General features: G+C 38.3%; 1 pseudogene; it reads right to left on the bottom strand.

Moving 5' to 3' along the window:
* Nucleotides 1-9,953: 9,953 nt before the first annotated feature.
* Nucleotides 9,954-10,145, bottom strand: LOC133051267 (large ribosomal subunit protein eL39-like; annotated as a pseudogene).
* Nucleotides 10,146-12,840: the final 2,695 nt, after the last annotated feature.

Raw genomic sequence — 12,840 nt, 5'->3', positions numbered from 1 at the left:
TTAAATTCTACTGTGTATTTTAAAAATGATTATAAAAAGGCATTCAGGTACAGCAGGCCTTGTGCTCCGTTTATAAAGGTTTGAGCAAATAAGCAAACAAATGACTGGACCGCTGTTATTGAATCTGGGTCCCCAAGGCCCAATACTTCCTCTGAATACATACATATGAGCTCCTGACTTTAGTGGGAGTCATGACTCACAGCTGAGAGCAGAATTTGGCCTTTGAATTCCTGCTACGGGGCTTTCAGGAAGAAAGAAAGAACATGAAAAAAAGGGGGAAACAGTCTTGAATTTTATTCAGGGCTGAGTTACTGAGGTCTGTAATTCCTCGCCTCTGCCCAGTCATCCAGCCTAAGAAAGGCGCTTATTGCCCACCTCCACTACAGTGGAAGCCATACTGAAAGTTCCACATCTGAAGAAGCAGATGGATTTAGCAAACACCTTCCCACAAATATTTTTCAGATACTTGCCTCTCTCTCGATGAGTCAAGTTTTCTTTCCAGTTGCTCTCCTTTTTGTCAGTTCCACTTCCAGTATTGTTCTGTTCAGGTTGCTGGGAGGCAAGTGAGGAGCAGGGGAAACACAGTTCTGGGAGAGGAAGGAGGGGTCAGGGGGCCAAGAAAAGCCTGGGGAACCTGACCTGGGGAGCAGAGAGACACAGATGACCCAGAGGAAAACAGTGGAGCAAGAGATAAAATAAGAGCATTCAGGGGAAGGGGTTAGCGAGATAAGGAGTTCAAGGGACAAACATGAATAGAGGAAAAACAAGAATGAAAGGATGTAAGGATCACTAGGTAAATAGTGAAAAAGAAAATATTCTCACTTCATTTTTTTTTAAAAGGTATTATAAGATCTGCTCCCCCCAACTTTCTCTTGAGCATGTTTTTATTGACTCTAAGCTAGCAATGTTGTAAAACGTCAACAAATACAGACATCAGCTTCATTTTTTTCTCCAGAACAAAATAGTTTGTTGACTATGTTTATTCTAATAAATATAATGGAGAGGGTTTGAGTTAAAAATTAATTTTTATGAAAGTATGACTGATTATTATGCAATCAATTATCATTACATCTAGAGTTTCATAATCAAGAAAAAATTTAAGGTTCATGTATTAAATTTTCAAGAGTAGGATATCCCTATTTAACAAAAATAGGCATTTTTTTTCTCAGAATAACCCCAATAGAATACAGTTTATTCATTCATTCATCCAACTAATATTTACTCCTCGTTCTAAATATTGGAAATACAAAGTAGAAAAAGACATCAAGATTTATAATTTAGTAAGAAGAAGGAGATCAATCAGTGATTGCACCACACATTGGAAATCTTCCCAGGTGGTGTTAGTGGTAAAGAACCTGCCTGCCAATGCAGGAGACAAGAGACACAAGTTCAGTCCTTGGGAAGATTCCCCTGGAGGAGGAAATGGCAACCCACTCCAGTACTCTTGCCTGGAGAATCCCGCGGACAGAGGAGCCTGGAGGGCTACAGTCCATGGGGTCACGAGGAGTCAGTCATGATTGAAGTGACTTGGCACATGGGGGCAGAGGGAGGGAGAGAAAATTATATTCAAGACTTGTGTGAGCACAGACTGAAGGAGGATGTCAAATGAGGATCAGTACCTGAGATGGCTTCCTGAAGATGATGCCTGAGGTAGAGGAAAGAGTGATGAAAGTCGGTGTTACAGAGAAGAAAGTAAAGATAGGGGGAAAGTAAAGGAAGATAAGACATGGTACTCCAAGAACAAATTGAGTATGTAAACATAGGGAGAATTAAATGAAGGAGGTAGTGGGAGATAAAACTGAGAGATAAACAGGACAAGATTAGAAAGGCTTTCTGCACTAAGCAAAGGTATTCTGGCTTGTTCCTGAATGGTGTGAGAGACTATTTAGAACATTACACATCCGATTGATCTGAGCAGGTGTATGTTTTAGAGAATTCATCTGAAGCACAGTGAATTGAAAAGGGCTAGACTAGAGGCAAGGAATCCAGTTAGGAGGTTGCTGCAATAATTCAGGAAGACAGTGGTTTGCTTAGAGAATTACTATAGATTTAGAGGACATAGACAGATTTGAATATATTTAAGAGTTAGAACTGACTAAAATTGGTGGCTGACTAAATGTTAGGAATGAAAAAGAATAGGAAGTTGAGCATGACATGACTTTACAATGTATATAAGCTTGTACATAAATTAAATATTATATCTAGATAGACACAATACATTGAGGGTTTCATCTCTTGGTAGTGGGATTAGGTGTTGTGGAGGGGTCCAAGTTTTCATGTCTGGGAATCTGGATAGATGGCAGTTTATTCATCAAATTAAGGTGAAATTTTAAAAACAGAATTCAAAATATATGGAACCTAGGAAGAGGAGCAAGTTTTACAGGAAACTATTTGCCTTAAGGCCAATGAATTGAAAAGTGACTAAGCTCAGGATAACAGTAAAAGCTGGAACTCCAGGAGACAAGATGTGAGTTATTGAAAGAGGCTGGGAAGCTAACAGAAAGCTGGGAGAAAAGCCCAGGAAAAGTGCCATCACAAAAGTACAAGAAGGAGTGAGTTTCTAGCTGAGGTGAGGAACAGTGGCTCATGCCACAGACAGATCAAGTCACATAATGACGGAAAACCACCCAGTGGGATGGTTGTAAACTTAAGAACAGGAGTGTAGACTCTTTTTTCAAAAAGCTTCACCTGTGAAAGAGAAGTGATTGTAGGCAAGGGATTTCTCATTATCATCATCATTATTATGACTACTACTACAATGATGAAAGAGACTTAAGGATCTTTATATGAAAAGAAAAAGTAGTAGGGGAGGAACTAGAGATTTAGTTAACAGAGAATGATGGAAGCAACAGAGTTCTTGCGAACAGCGAAGAGGGGGAATATCTTACCAATGCCCTGAGGCTTCCCTCATTGCTCAGTTGGCAAAGAATCTGCCTGCAATGCAGGCGACCTGGGTTTGATCCCTGGGTTGTTAAGATCCCCTGGAGAAGGGAAAGGCTACCCACTCCAGTATTCTGGCCTAGAGAATTTCATGGACTGTGTAGTCCATGGGGTCACAAGGAATCAGACACGACTGAGCTACTTTCGCTTCACTTTCAATGCCCTGGACAACTCTAAGGGGCACAACACATGCTGTCCTCTGTGAGTAATAAATGTGGATTTAGCCAACTAAAGCACGACTCTAGGGGTTACCATTTACACAGAATACAACTTGTGTCTCCAGAGTTGTGCATGGCTGGCAACCCTGGAAATGCACAGTATACATGGAGGAATTGCTCAATTCACCTTTATTCCCCTGAGTGACAGTTAAACTGCGTCTAACCCATTGAAGCTCTTCATACTGAGATCAAGGGTAACTATTAGGTGCTCACACTATTTGACAAGTACAATTGACAAAGAAGTAGAGCTTAGTGTTCTGTCTTACCAACCCAATTATCTTTCAGTACCATTCAACACATATTTATTGAGCACTCCTATGCCTCACTCAGTAGTATGCTAGGCTTTAAGGAATGCAGAAAAGATGCTAAACAGTCAGTAGCCTCAAACTAATTATAACCTGGTTTGAAAGACAAAACATATCTACTCACTCAAACTGTTAGGAGATACTGCAAAATAATGTGTGAGTGAAACAAGCGCTAAAGGTTAAAAGAGTTTCATTTAATTGAGAGAAAAGGAAATTTAAGATCATCTTGTTTACTGGTTTTCAAACTGTGCTTCCTGGAACCCTGGGGCTTCGTGGCAGTGCTGCAGGAGTTTCACAAAGAATGATGTATTCTCTGCCAAACACTGAAGATTTAAATTGCTCCTGGAGGTTCACCACGGCAATGTTTGTAATAACAAAAAATTAGAAACAAACTAAATGTCTTTCAATAGGGGTCTAAGTAAATTATGGTGCCTTCATACAATAGCATACTAAATAGTTGCTTTTAAAGGAAAAAGAAATCTGTATGTATTGTTAGAGAAAGATGTTCAAGATCTATAATTAAGTGGAAAATGTAAGTTGCAGAAAAATATGCATAGTGTAATCCTATGTGTATAAAACAAGAGATATGTGTATGTACATGCATGTATATAGATGTGTATACCTTGTTTATACATTAAGTATTATTTCTGGAAAGATACAATGTATTGAGAGTTTCTCTGGGTGAGGCTGGGAGGCTGGGGGTGGTATTGGGAGGAAATAGAAAATTATCAATCTAGGCTAAACTTTATTTTATTGAGAGAAAGAGGAATTTTTTTGAGATTGAGGAAACTTTATTGAGATTGAGGAATACTGTGACTTATCCTAGGTCACACAGGCAGTATTAGTCAAAACCAAAACTGAAACCCAATCTCTGGATCTGTTATTTACTTCTCGTCCTACTTCAGGACAAGATAACTATGGACGGGAATCATTTACAGAAGCAGTCAGTATTTCTTGCCTCTATTTCCAACATCCCCCCTCTTTCTCTACCACAATTCATCTCTCATTTATTTCCTATCCTGTACACAGTAGCTTTTCTCTTTCATGTGTCCAGTTGACTCATCAAGCAGGGCTGTTCAAAGTAGCTATGAACTGTTGTACTGAAGAGGATTTTAGGCCATGAAGGACCAAGTCTGTCTTCTCTTGGGCCGTGGGGCAGCCAATGGGAGACACATTTAGTGTGTACTGGTTCAGTTGAAATCCCCATAGAGTTCACAGGTTCCCTGGGCAACAGCGGTTCCATACCCAAGCAGGAGATGCCTCTAGGTGTGATTTTGCTCTGCTCTCCCTCCACGTGGGACCTCAGGTAATTTGCAGGGCTCTTCTGTGCCCAAGTTTCCACATTTGTAAACAGGGACATTGTTTGAGCCTCTCACCTTACTCTGGGTTGCTGAGAAAATAGAATGATAGAATGGACGTTGGGCTGTAATATTTCTTATCGTCTTAGGGGGGAATAATATATTATGATGGAGTCAGAATCCAAGCTCTGTCCCTCCCTAGTGTGTGGCTTTAGGCAAGTTGTATGTCTCTGCAGTGATCAGTCTTTTTCTGTTAAATGAGAATGAGCTCCTGGTGGCTCAGTGGTAAAGAATCCATCTGCCAACGTAAGAGACACAAATCGGATCCCTAGGTCTGGAAGATCGCCTGGAGAAGGAAATGGTAACCCACTCCAGTATTCTTGCCTGGAAAATCCCATGGACAGAGCAGCCTGGAGGGCTATAGTCCATTGGGTCACTGAAGAGTTGGACCTGACTTGTCAAGTATAACAACAACAATAACCCCTAACTCCTAGAGTTACTTTCAGGCATAAATGAGATAATGGATACAAAGTGTTTGACACAGCTTCAGTGTTTGACACAGGAAGCACTCAAATATGGTTAGTTTTTTACTATTTCATTGTTGTTACATTTTAAAATGTTATTTCGGGTGTGTTTGGATCTATCCATAGAAGGTCACTTCAACCTTGTCTCATTTTAGAGTCATTAATATTATTCCAGATTCTCCTGTGAACATTAAGCAAACCAAGAAATCCATTTTATGTCAAGAAATCAAGCTATTACTTCTGTTAAGTTATGTAAGTATTTATTTTTATTAAGCAAATATCATGTGCAAGATTCCAGGCTAGGCTTTGGGGATACAGAATGAAAATGATACTGTCCCTGCTCTCAAAATGTTTTGATTCCAGTGGGTTCATCTGTCATTCTCAAACTCAAGTGATGGTTCCTGGCCCAGGCAAAACTAATGGTATACCTTGTAGACATAGGATGAAGCATAGCCATGGCAGCAACAACTGATTTGCAGGCCACAGAGGCAGCTTGAATTATATAACTCAGATTTCCTCCAACTTTTTGATTTCAGGATCTTCTTACACTCTTAAAAGGTATCGAGGATCCTAATAAGCTTTCTAAAATATGGGTTAGAGTTAGGAAACTGGACAGATTCTTGCAAAATAATGAAACTGTGCCACTATCTTATACCATCCACAAAAATTAACTCAAAATGGATTAAAGATTTTAAGACCTGAAACTGTAAAATTCCAAGAAGACGACCAGGGGGTTAACTCCTTGACAGCTATCTTGGTAATGATTTCTTTCTTTCTTTTTTTTTTTAATTTTGGCACCAAAATCACAGGCAACAGAAGCAAAAATAAACAAGTGGGACCACATCAAACTAAAAAACCTGCACAGCAAAGGATCATCAAGAGAATTAAAAGACAACCTATGGAATGGGAGAAAATATTTGAAAATCATATCTCTGATAAGGGGTTATTATCCAAAATATATAAAGACTCATAAATTTCAGTAACAAAACAAAGATCCCCAAACAATCTAATTAAAAATGAACAGAGGAACTGAATAGACATTTTTCCAAAGAGGACATAGAAATGGCCAAAAGGTACATGAAAAGATGCTCAATGTCACTAATTTTTAGGAAATGCAAAGCAAAACCACAATGAGGTACCATATCATGCCTGTTAGAATGGCAGTCAAGAAGGGGACAGAGGATAACAAGTGTTTGGTAAGGTAACTGGAGAAAGAGGAACTCGTCCACTACCAGTGGGAATATAAATTGTTGCAGCCACTGTGAAAAACGGTGTGGAGGTTCCTCAAAAGATTAAAAACAAAACCATGATACAGCAATTTCACTTCTGGGTATAAGAAAAAGGAAATGAAAACAGAGTATATGAGGAATATCCATCAATAGAAAAGTTGATAAAGAGTATGACACCCTCACAGTGGAATATTATTGAGAAAGGAGAAAAATTCTGAGACACCATAGATGGACCTCGAGGGCATTATGCTAAGCGAAATAAGCCAGATAAAGACACATACCACATGGAATACATACGTGGAATCTGAATAAAAAGTCAAACTCATGGAAACAGAGAGTAGAAAAGTGGCTACCACCTAGAGGGACAGAGGAGATAGGGAGAGGTTGGTAAAACAGTTCAAACTTTCAGCTATAAAATGAATAATATCTGGGGATTTGATGTAGAACATAGTGACTATAGTTGATAACATTGCATTGTATAACTGAAATATACTAAGAGAATGGAACTTAAATGTTCTCACCAAAAAAAGAAAAAGGAAAAAAACAAAAGGATAAACATGTGAGGTGATGGAAATGTTATTTAACTTGGTAGAAGAAGTCCTTTCATGGTGTATATAAGTATCAAGTGACAACAGTTTTTAATATCTTAATATCTTTTAATATCTTGAAGTTTGTCAATTATATCCCAACAAAAGTGAAATAAAATAAAATATAAAATAGTGTTATAGTTATTGTTGTTAATTGTATTAGAAATTAAAGCAGAACCATTTAAAATATTTATTCTAACTAACATGTTAATTATCATTCATATTAACATATTAAATAATCTATTAATTAAATTAAAATTTAAAATTATTAAAAATAAGAATAAACCAATTACATGTTAATAAAAATAACATTTTTGAAAAATAATTTATAGCTATGGCTGTTATAGAATAGATGATAACTTATTGAGTTTAACTTATCTTTGGAGAAGAAGAAAGTGAAAAAATGACTTATTCCATGATGGTGAATAGACTCTTCTAGCAGTGGTACCAGGATGACTATTCATGATGTGTGATTCAGTCATATGTATACCCATCCAGACATCTTTGTGGCTTAGGTTTTGAGGCTATCAATCTTATCCCAACCTCACACTGTCCTCTTTTTCTCTGTCATTGAGAATTGCCTGTTCAAGGATGTTCCTAAGGGATGAAGGTTATATGTTGAGTAATGGAGAAAGAATCACTTGGAAATTCTGACATTTGGGTTTTCTAGCCAAAGACGTTGGATGAGACATTATTAGGAGCCATAAATGTAGCCTGAGACAGACAGAGCCTAGCCTCAGCACCACGCAGGAAGAGAGAGGAGATTAACTTTCTAAAATTCCACTTTTATTAAAAGCAGTTCAACAACCAAATCCAAACATTACATTGCCACCTTTGCTTCTTGTCAGTTAGTCTTACTTCGCTCAAAACACTGTGAGTTTCCTAAGCCTGAACATGTTTCTTATAATTCTGCTCTTTCCCTTTTTCTTGAACATAATGTTTAACTCAGTGTTAAATACTTAGCTGGTCTAACGTATCCAAAGTGAAAGCCATCGCCTTCTTTCTGCTGTTTTCTTCTCTATATCCCAGTGGCTATGTATAGTATCATCATTTCCCCAGCTATCAAGGATAGAAAAACGTAGTCATCTTTGATTTTTTTTCTCCTTCTCTCTACTGGGTCTAGTTTTACAAAAAGTCTGAACACGATGAGGTAGAAACATGTAATGATTTTGCAGTTCACTGTTTTCAACAATGTTCTGCTGATCTTCCCTTCTCTCTCCCTTAAAACATCCTCAGCTGATCACACAGACTTTGGTTACTTTTTGTAGCTCAGAACTGACTCATTTTCAGTTACCTAAAAGTCTAATCCAGGTCAAATCTACCTTAACTTTTGTTTCTGACTCATATTACGTCACCTAACCTACAGATCAAGTTTGCCCCAGCTCTGGAGTGACCCCAGCTGGAGGGTCCGGCCCCAAGTTGGGAGCCTCTTACCATTCCTAAGTGGAATCTTAGGACTTTGATAATTAGTGAATGGCTGTGTGTCTCCTCTTCATCCCTTTCCATGTGGAAATGTTTATTGAGATTATCCTGCTCTTGTCTCTTTACTGTATATTAGGTGTGTAGGGGGGAAAAGCTTATTATTTCATGTACAGGTCTTTGGATCAAAATGGACATCATCCAGACCGAATGTAGAGTATCACAAGGTCTTGAACTTTGGGCCTAGTCTCATAAATAGATAGGAATTTTGGATTGTCTCTTGTGGGGACAGGATAAATACAGGGTGCAGAAAGGAGGGAATGGTATTATGCTATCAAAGGGGTAGAGGGTGACAGAATGTATTCTTTTTTAAAAAAATTTTTATTGGAGTATAGTTGATCTACAATGTCGTGTTAGTTTCAAGTAAACAGCAAAGTGAATCAGTTTTGCATGTATATATGTACTCTTTTTTAGGTTCTTTGCCCATATAGGCCACTACAGATAACTTAGTAGTGTTTCCTGGGTGTTATTTAGTGGTGTTTAGTAGTGTTCCCTACAGGAGGTTGATAGATTGTATTCTTGTTCACAATATTTGCCGCTCCTCCCTCAGGGAAACTACACATGCCTGCCCAATGACCCCAGGTTTGCCCATGTGACTTACAGTGGACAACAAAATAAGGGCAAATGTGGATTGTGCCATTTTTGAACAGAAGAACCAAAATACCTAAAATCACGATACTCAGACCCCAGAGTGAAGAGAACTCCTAGCAGAGCCCCAGTTGAGCCCCATCAGACCTCAGCCTACATGTAATGTGAACCAAAAACAGGTTTAGTGCCATGAGCTACCAACACGAGGGGGCTGTTTGTTATCACTTACAACAGCTAAACTTGCTGGACCTAAATTGCTTGCATCCTTCAATGGCTTGCTTGTCTTGTGTTTCCTCTCCTCCTCAGCCTTTGATTATTCAAGGCCACTAAGTTGAAACTGGATGGACTTTGCATTGAATCCTTGCTCCATCATGATTTATTTGTGTGATCTTGGGCAAGTTACTCGGCTTCTCCTCTCATCAGGGCATCTTAAAAATGAAGCAAAGGATATTAGGATATTATTTTGATTAGATAATTAATATCTCATCCATGTCTGGCATAATAAAAGCACTGGATAACAGTTTTCTACTCAACTCTATTTTTTTCACCCAAGAGGTGGGTAGAATTCATCATTGATTTAATTTTTTTGTTTTTGTTGCTCTTGGAATTTCCCAGGAACACTTCTTTTTTTTTCCCCCCAACGTTTCATATTTATTACTGAGTCTCAGACTGATAGTGAGGAAATAAGAAACATCAGGAGCCAAGCATTACAGTAGTCGTGTTCTCACCGTGATTTGGCTGCTTAAAAAAGTGGTTTTAACATGTGTGCCACTTTTATGTGCGGCTTCTTATAGACCCAGCTTGGTTCTTCTCCAATGTCTTCTCTTGGAGTTGTACCTGATTTTATTGCCAGTTTTCATTCAAATCCATTGAGGAATGGGATGATTCTGCTTTTGTTTCTTGGCCAGGAAGCGCTTGATCCTGAAAGTCTTATGAGAAGCCATGGTGAGGAGAGAACTCAACCGCACATAGGATGGCGGAGAAGAGAAAAGACTCCCAGGAACACTTCTAGCTTCTGCTTTTTACTTCAAAGATTTAAGAAATATGGTTACGACTTCCAAATATGTGCTATTCTTACTAGTAGGAGATCTAACTTACGCTGTTCTCCCCCTCCACCTCTGAAGTCTCTATGCACTTTATTTGTAATTTCACAATATAATAAAGCTATAGGCTTTTGTATTTAAGACTCATCCTCATCCCCGTATGCTATATTCTAAGTTCTATGAAAGCAGAAACTATATTTTACTGCTGATAACTGTGCAGGACCTAGAATACTGTCATATATGACAGTTCACAAAATCAGTAAATAAATGATGAAATTAGTTTAAGGTTATTTGGGCGTGTGTGTGTGCTCAATCACTTCAGTTGTGTCCAACTCTTTGTAATCCCTTGGACTGTAGCCTGCCAGGCTCCTCTGTCCATGGGATTCTCCAGACAAGAATACTGGAGTGGATCGCCATGCCCTCCTCCAGGGGTCTTCCCGACCCAGGGATCAAACTTGAGTCTCCTGCAATGCAGGAAGATTCTTTACCCACTGAGCCACCTGGGAAGCCCTCAAGGCTATTTGAGTACAGAGATTTTTCTTTGAGTATGTGCCCCACTGATCTATCAAAATAGAGAAGCTTTATGTCTCAATCTTCCATAGACAGACCTTCTTGGAAGAGGCCTGACTGGTTCCCTTCACAAATTATGGCATGTGTCTGAGTGAGGCATGCAGAGCAAAGGCTCTCATTTAAAATATTTTCTCATGGTTAGAAAACATCATTTGGAAACTTAAAAGCTATAGATGGTTTTTTTAAAATAAATAAAAAATTTTGAATTGTACATTGCTTTTGTTTTTAACCAAACTGAAGTTCCTAGCTGACTTCTGTTTGTTTGTTTTCTCTGGGAACCAAGTAGCTTCACTACACCCAAGTGTGTATCATTTCACGACAATGACTCAGAAAGCAGTGCAGATGTCATGGCTTACCTAGTCCCTAAAAAATGCCTACCATGCAGGAAATGAAATAAGGTTCCTGGACTCAGCAGAAATGGGGTGAGGATAAAGAGGCTGCTTTGAATTTGTGGGCTTTCCCAAACTGCTTTGGAAATATCTCATGCAAATCCAAACAGTATCTGGGTCACAGATAGTTTTTGACCAGTAACTTCTGAATATACTTTTGGTCTTCTAATATATATAGAGGTAATGGACCTATTTGGAAGATAAAATAACTTCAATAATTTAGATAGTTTGATACCTTTCTACCAATAAGGATCTTTTTCCTAACTGTCTGTCATTCTAGGAACAATTTTTCAAGGCCAAAATTCTATCATGCTGAGCAACAAATAAAATCCAGTCATCTAGTGCTTTTACCAACAACTTAAATATGCACGACCTATTGTTTCTGAATATGTCTTTTTTGTGCCTATATATATATATATATATATAACAATTTAGTCCAGCTTTTAAACCAAGAAACAGCTTGCTGAAAACATGAATTGTATCATTGTATTTGACAAAACATTCAGTCTGTAACTCATTACTTTAGAAGCCTGTCAAAAGCTATTTAGAAACTTTTTCTTTAGTCTTGGTAATAACAAACCAAAAGTACCTAGAATTCTATGGGACATAGACTGTCAGGAAATGTTGAATGCACCATTTTGTTGGGGAAAGCAGAGACTTTTACAAGAAGACTTCAATATGCAAATAGAGAAAAGTTTAAAATATGCAAATTAAAAAGATTTAAGAAAGGGAAGGATTTAAGAAGAGAGAAATCAACATGCAAAGCAAATTATTTCATACCTCATTTTGACACCCTGGCTTGGATACTATTCTGAAAATGGGGTTGTTAAATGTCTGCCATGATAGAGAAGTTTTTCGGGGGAAATCCCAAAGATGACCACAGCCTAAAAATGCACAGCTTAGAGGGGAGTTTCCAATGGACTTGGCCATTGGCCAAGCCCCAGGTCACTCATTCAAAATACTCCCCACAGTACAATTAAGTGCTTGCCCTGGTCTAGCATGGCACTTATGCATAGAAAATAGGAGTTAGCACGAGGAGTCCTCCAGCAGGAGAAATGAACTGTGAAGGAGAGAGCAAGAGTCTTACTCAAGGACCTCAACTAATATGCTGCTGAAGATTATCAGCTCTTACTGAATTTGCATCTACATGTTATAGCTTGCCTATTTGGGGCTCCGGTAAAAACCAGTACCAACAAATGACTATAAGATTGTTCGTCATACAATACAGTTTTTCTCTTTTTCTAATTTGTGGGAAAGGTGAAGAACCATCTGTAGGCATCTTTTATATATACGCAGTAGGCATACAGAAAGTGAAAAGGAGAAAAAAATAAACTTTCAGACTAAACATCATGACATTTTGACACTGAGTACTTTACTGACATTTTAGTTCCCACCATCACATTTCAGGTCAAGTGTAGAAGTGTTTTATCCAGTAACAACAAAGCAAAAATAGAGCAAGAATGGGGCTTGGAGTCTGATGGACTTGAGCTTAAATACTGCTTCTGATTATGGGCAAATCATTGAAACTTTGTGAGCCTCGGTTTCCTCATCTTCAAGATAAAAATGAATGCTAATACGTTTCTCTTTCAGTTATTGTGAGATTGAATGATCTGAATTAGAGAACCAGACTACATCTCTCAAAGACATGAAATATGACTTTTTTTTAATGT

The sequence above is a fragment of the Dama dama genome, chromosome 33, assembly GCF_033118175.1.
Source record: "Dama dama isolate Ldn47 chromosome 33, ASM3311817v1, whole genome shotgun sequence".
NCBI lineage: Eukaryota > Metazoa > Chordata > Mammalia > Artiodactyla > Cervidae > Dama > Dama dama.
The sequence above is the reverse complement of the archived record's forward strand: the minus strand, read 5'-3'. Positions and strand labels throughout refer to the sequence as shown.